The sequence below is a fragment of the Patiria miniata genome, unplaced genomic scaffold (genome assembly GCF_015706575.1).
Source record: "Patiria miniata isolate m_02_andy unplaced genomic scaffold, ASM1570657v1 HiC_scaffold_25, whole genome shotgun sequence".
Classification (NCBI taxonomy): domain Eukaryota; kingdom Metazoa; phylum Echinodermata; class Asteroidea; order Valvatida; family Asterinidae; genus Patiria; species Patiria miniata.
Window position 1 is genome coordinate 12,649,000 of NW_024037064.1, and position 6,629 is coordinate 12,655,628.

The 6,629-nt window shown below is 37.2% G+C and overlaps 1 long non-coding RNA gene across 1 annotated transcript; it reads right to left on the bottom strand.

The window, feature by feature from the left end:
- Positions 1-1,429: 1,429 nt before the first annotated feature.
- On the bottom strand, positions 1,430-6,042 carry LOC119733307. Its single transcript, XR_005271762.1, has 3 exons — positions 5,511-6,042; positions 4,592-4,736; positions 1,430-4,151 (listed from the first exon to the last, which is right to left on the bottom strand). It is a non-coding gene; the product is annotated as an uncharacterized LOC119733307 (long non-coding RNA).
- Positions 6,043-6,629: the final 587 nt, after the last annotated feature.

Consider the following 6,629-nt stretch of genomic DNA (forward strand, 5'->3'; position numbering starts at 1 on the left):
AACCAAATAACGTGAAATCTGCACAGTTATTAGTCAATAACTTTTAGTTGTATTCCTATGTTACCTATGTTAACATTTTATTATCTAACTCGGTCATTTTTCTTTGACTCGCCGCGTACGATGAACTTATCCACTCATCATAAAAACTCGAGTAGGTACAACATTCACCATATTGAATGACCACATGTAGAATTCAAGACGTTTTGTCAAAGTATGAAATATTTTGTTAAAACCTACAATTTCAACTTTAAATTTACTCTTATAGCTATCGCTGTATTTTACATGTAAGTCTAACTTTTACCAATGCCCCTCGTATGTTTTTGTCAGACCTGTGGTAATCCAAACTAACAATACCCATATTACTAATACATGCATCCTAATAATTATGTAATAAGAATAGGTTTCTTCATACTAATATTTCTTTTTACATTTCCATTAAAACAAACAATATAGTAGTCCCAACTACTGACTGTAACTTTCAACATATATCGACCCTCGTCCCTAGTGGTGCATATTACTCTGACGTCATGATGACGTCATTGGGTGTCAAATTACAAGCGATCTTGGAGGAAAATGTGGCCGAATACTTTCCCCTATAACTCTTAAACAAAATGATCAATTATGTTCCAACTTTGCAATCAGATTTATTTTATTTATTATCCATTTAACTTTTTAATTTTCTTTTTACAAAATACTGCAGAAAAGTGATTAATGAGAAACTAATTTTACCAATATTTTGTCCTCTTTTCATTTTGTTACTTTCAAACTTTTTCTTGAAAGGTACATATTTGATTGCAGCTTGTCTGAATTGAAACTTGTTTGCAACAGCAACACCTCCCTCTGGCACTTCGTTACATGTTACTTTAGAATGTTAATGATGAAAATAATTTTCTCCGTCAATAATTCTTTTGGCAAATTGTTGTAATACTTCAAATGTTAAAAAATAACTACAAAATAAACCAGACGTATGGCGTGTTTTGTGATCAACGATGGTGATGGGGCAAAGTTCGTGGGCGGATGTATGTGGAGTGGAGTTAAGTATTTGTGGTATGCAAACGTATTACACAGCAGAAGTGCTCGTCGATGTATTGTGCTTTAGTGTAGTAATAATGTCTTGAATTGTGTGCTGCTGAAATCAACATATAAACATCCACATGTGCATGCCAAGCACAAAAAGGGTTTCTTCATACTAATATTTCTAAATATAATACATTTCCTTAAAACAAACAATATAGTAGTCCAAACTATTGACTGGGCAAGATCAAAGTGAATCAAAACACAGGTATATTTGCACTTCATATTTGAATACGATTTCATCTGTTAAAAGGTGGAAAATCCCTGTTCAGTTTGACTTTGAACCTAATGAAAGAAGTTTTGACAACTAAAACAACTAGAGTGGATGGCAGGGTCAAAGTTAGCCTAGTAACAGCAGGCTACACGGCAGTTCCACATGCATAGCGCGCACACACACAAAGTGTCTGTAATGCGTTAGTTCTGTATTTGTGAACTCCAATGATGCCGGTGACGTCACACAACATGGCGCCGTCCACATACAGAAAAAAACATCGATGTTTCGTCCCAAATATTGTCAAAATTAGACACTTTAGAAATACGTTTTATTATCATAAATGACCGGCAATGACGGGATATGATGTTTTCTTTAGGAAATAAATGAGAAAAGGGTATAATTTATATGCCAAGGTGTGTTTTAGGGGAATTTTCGCCAACATTTTTGCAAAGCGGGATGAATTTATTCGCGTATCGAAGACTTTTAAAAGCCCTTCAAGAAAGCGAAACGCAGTTTTTCAGAAGAAATCTTTATGTTGGTACGATTATTCAGTTATGAAAATAGCCAAATCATACTTTTTCTTGGTCGGGTCGACATTTTAAAATAAAATATAGACGTTGAAAGTCAGACTACAATTCCAAAGCTTCGCAGAGAATTTGGGCTGCTGCATCGCTGGTTCACGATCTAGTATCCCACTAATACATGCAAACTGGCGCGCGGGTACCAACTGGCCTAGCGCCGCGTGTGTTGTGTACACAAAAGCGCCGTACAACGTGTACACATATGTACATGTACATGTGTACGTAAAACCATGGAGGTAGAATTAGATTTTACGGACAATCGCAAGACATTGAATAAAATTTAAAAATACATACAGTGCAAAACAGATTACATAGAAATAAAGAACCATCTTTCTTTAGATGAAAACACTCACTGTGGACAAAATAAACTCACAATCCGAAATTCACAAATGTTTAGTGTTGTACATGTACAGTGAGCTAGTGAGTGAGTGAGTGTTGTAACTTGTACAGCATATTAAAGCAGCACAATCCAAAACCAAGCATGAATTTGACATCAGTATGAGACACTCTATCCTCTTAATATTCTGGGGGAAGTTGCTGACAATTAATGGGATCTATAGCTTAAACAAAACAATAACAAACAGGTTTTTGTTTGGCAATAAACGCATTCTTTATTTCACAACCAATCCATATCATTTAAAATAAAAAGTTTCATTTACAGAAGTGAAACTTCACAACAGCCATATTTTACAAGTAAATAAAGTGCACATGTAATGCATGCATGAACTCAACTTGTGAAATCAGGTTTGGCAAGTGATAAAACTATGAAAAGTCTGAAAAATTAAATAGGGTAGTTGCAGTAGATTCAAGAAAGTGATTCAAAAATTCAACTTTATGAAAGGGCAAATGGATTTAAGCATACCCTCACACCTGAAGACAGTAAAGGTTTTTTTATATTTATTTATTATTAATATTTTGTTGGAGAAAGGAGCTTGCAGTTCAACTGCACTATTTCATGAGTGGTGGTGATGGAAATTTCAGGTTTCAATTTTCGCTTTATTAAATTTTCACAAATGTACGTGTACACGTACCTGGATGACCTGCACCAGATTTACAAAGCACTACATCACTTCACAATTTGATGCAAACACAGTCAACTGTGAAGTTCTTTTCCAGTGTGAATGCATCATACATCGTCAATTTTGTTAAATATTTTAGAAAAGTTTTAACAAGTACAATTAACGACTCTTTGTTGACTTTTCGACGACTATTTACTGTTCTTTGAATAAATACATAACATGAAAATACATGTACATGTACATGCAGTCACCGTTTGTCCTTTGAATACACTACGACGTGTCGCACTTACAGCATATTTTGTGAAATGAATCACAGGATGCGTCATCCTAGGGATACAACGATGCATCGTAGGTTACAATAAGTGTCGTGAAATCAGGTACAGATTGTCATCATCACTATGAACGACACTCTCGCACCCGTGTGTGCGCTGTAAGCGCGCGTGTTTACAGAACCGGGATATTTTGGGTTTTACGAACTGACATCCGCCACAGAGCGGCACTTTTAGAGGCAACAAGGCATATTTGTACAATTTTTGTTTTCACGAACTGACACCCAAGCATGATGCGGCAATACATCTATCCGTGTACTTGTGTGATTAAACATGTACAAATTTTTCATTAAAAAGGGATTTAATTGGTTAAAATTAAGATCGGTGTCAGTTCGTGAAACCCAAAATGCATGGGTGCACTCTAAAAGTGTCGCACTGTGGAGGATGTCAGTTCGTGAAACCCAAAATATCCCGAATCTGTAAATACGCACGCGTGCAGCGCACTCATGTGTGCGCAAGTGTCAGTTTGTGGTGACATTGACAAGATATATACCATCTGAAATGGCATTAACAACAAAACAGAAACTGTCCTGATCAATGATTACCTCCAGTTATCTCCTAAATTCCCAAACTTTCTCAATTCCCCCGGCAGTAAGTTATTCATTATGAAATGTTTACGTCAACTATGTTATTCAAGCATCTGGGACAGGGAGGCAGCGAACAGACTACACCTACCACTCCCAATTCAGATCACACTGAAAATACATGTACATGTACTCCTCACCATGGACTATTTAGAAAGGTTCAGAGTGGGGGTTGGGCAGTTTGAATGAACATGGCCATGTCATGGCATGGTCAGGAACTGATAAGGAGTTCAATCGCAATGGGTGGGTAGTACAGATCAGATGCGGAGGAATCCAAAGCTCGTCCATTATACGAGGCCATGCATGTCGTTGCCATCTTCAATCCAGAAATAGGAAGAAACTCTTCAAACCTGAAAGCCAACAAGAATATAACAAATGGAACAAAGTTAATGGGATACTTTGAGATGCATGGTGGCAGCAAATACACCAGTCCTTTTCTGGTGTTGACGTCAATTTGAACATGTGCACATTAGGTTAAATGTGACGTAAAAAAAATGAAAAGGACATGTAAAAGGAAACGTCTCAAAAGTCTTTGTTGAAAATTATTGCCAGGTTATTTTCAAGATTGTTGTCTGTGTCTTATCTTAAACAACTTTGCTGGGATTTTTCTTGCATTGAATATGAGTGTTAAAAACTATAGAAGATAAGAAAGTTTCATATTTTATATTTTTCTATAGGCACAGACATACATGTAAACATGTACATTCATGTACATGATGTATGTACATGCATGTACATGTACATACATGCCATGATCAATTTTTAAGTAAAATAATATCAAGATGCTCACCGATGAAAGTTGTCAAATTTTCTGAAGGTATCCTTCGTCAGGGCAGGGTACGTCATCTGCGTGTCATGGTGGAATGCCGTACACTCCGCATAAGAAGAAATGTAGGCCAACCTCCTCCACAGCGTCCGAGAGACAACCAATAGGTCTAGATGGCAAATTAAAGTACACATTCAAGTTCATGTACAGTTACGTGACTTTTGTGTTTGTACACAACAAGAACAAGAGCATGCATTACATGGGTTTCGACTAAACTACGTACCCAACAACCACAAGACTGTTAACGACTTGGTCCCTAACAGACGGGGTCTGACCGTCTGAGATAGCATGGCCAACTCAGTTCCACTTCCATGTCAACTTGGTCCCAGGTACAAATGTTAAGTCGGTGCAATTTAAACTAAGTCTCAAGTCATTTTCCCAGGTCAAATTGGAAATTACTGAAAAAAATACTCTACAAAGTCATGAAAGTACAATTATAAACAGCTGAACAGTGAGGGCGAAAAGGAAATGATGGCCCTGGCAATGTAACCTACATTTTTGTAGGGCTATGCTATAATTTAGTAAAATGTAAAAATCATATTGAAATTGGAAGATTTCCTTGTTAGGATTATGGAATGCATTGTGATTATTTATTACGAATACGATTTCTGGGTAATTGCAACTAGCAAGGCACACTGGGCAGAAATATTTCTTAGATGAAAGTCTTGTACATACACGAGTCGTTGCGTCGTCCAAAAGTGCGTGCTGTGGGATAGCTCAAGGCGCCTACGCTACGACTGTTTCATGTACGACATTACTGTAATGACTTCCTGTCATGGCGCGGCGTACGTACACAAAATCCTTGTGTCGCAGGCTAAAAACAAGGAGAAACTACAAAAACTACATCTTCTGAGCAGAGTAAATACATAATCTGTAGGCTTACCTTTGAGATTTCCGTCTGAATCTCCGAAATCATGCCAAAACATGGCCACGAAGGTCCCCACTCGTCACGCCATGACACTGCATGTACACTTCGTACGTCGCGACTTGACGAATTCCTGTTTTATTCACCCTCAATATTGGCTAAAATCTCACGAAAGCATGTCGACCCGAACCTTTCGTCTATATCAACGTGAACCTAGATAACCCATTTATTGATAGATTGACCAAGTATGCGTCACAAAACTGCATTTTAGTTTAAAAATGATGTTTTCTCGAAGTGGAAATGACGGCACAAAAACGCTAAATCGAACCAGGTCACAAGTCACACGCTGCATAAAAAACACACATTATCAGAATTTGTGCACGCTAGATGGCAACTGTCGACCGTACATAGCTTCATTGGTGTTTGTAGAGCCTTATTTGGTAATCTGTTGCATATTCATTTTAATTAACCAATCAATCTTTATATCTTTCGCGGGGTATTTAAATCCACCAACGAAACAAAGGGATCGCTGCGCGTAATGTTTATTTACATCGCGCTAGGATGGCCTAGGATGTCACGTGGTATTACCACTAACTCCATCTCGCCAACAGAGGGCGTACTTTTTTATGCGTGAAACTGCCGTGGCTAGCCAATAGAGGCAAAATGTCAACACTGATAGTAGTATGACGTTACAATCGTGCCTCGCCGTTTTTAGCATTATGGAAAACCCTATGTAGCGTATAAATTGTCAAATTTTCACTGCTGTGCGATACAAAGACATTAAAAGACCTAGAGCTTTGCTGTTATAAATCCTAATGTGTTAGTTTACATCGGTAGTCTGATGAACATAAGCCACCATAATACGTTGAACGCAAACGATGCATGAACTGTGCAAAAAAAAATTTAAGAGACACACTTCATCAATATTTTGTCTTATTTTCCAATTTTTTTGATAGTCATGTACTTTTTTCCTGACACCTAAAGAAACTGTAGCTATATATTATGCGACTGAAATTTACACTGACTTCAATGTAAATCTATCATTATGAACTTTCCTAGCATTTTAGCTGCTTTATATGTTAAGTAAAATAAAATCAGGTACAAATTTACGTAACATAAACGATGACAACGACGACA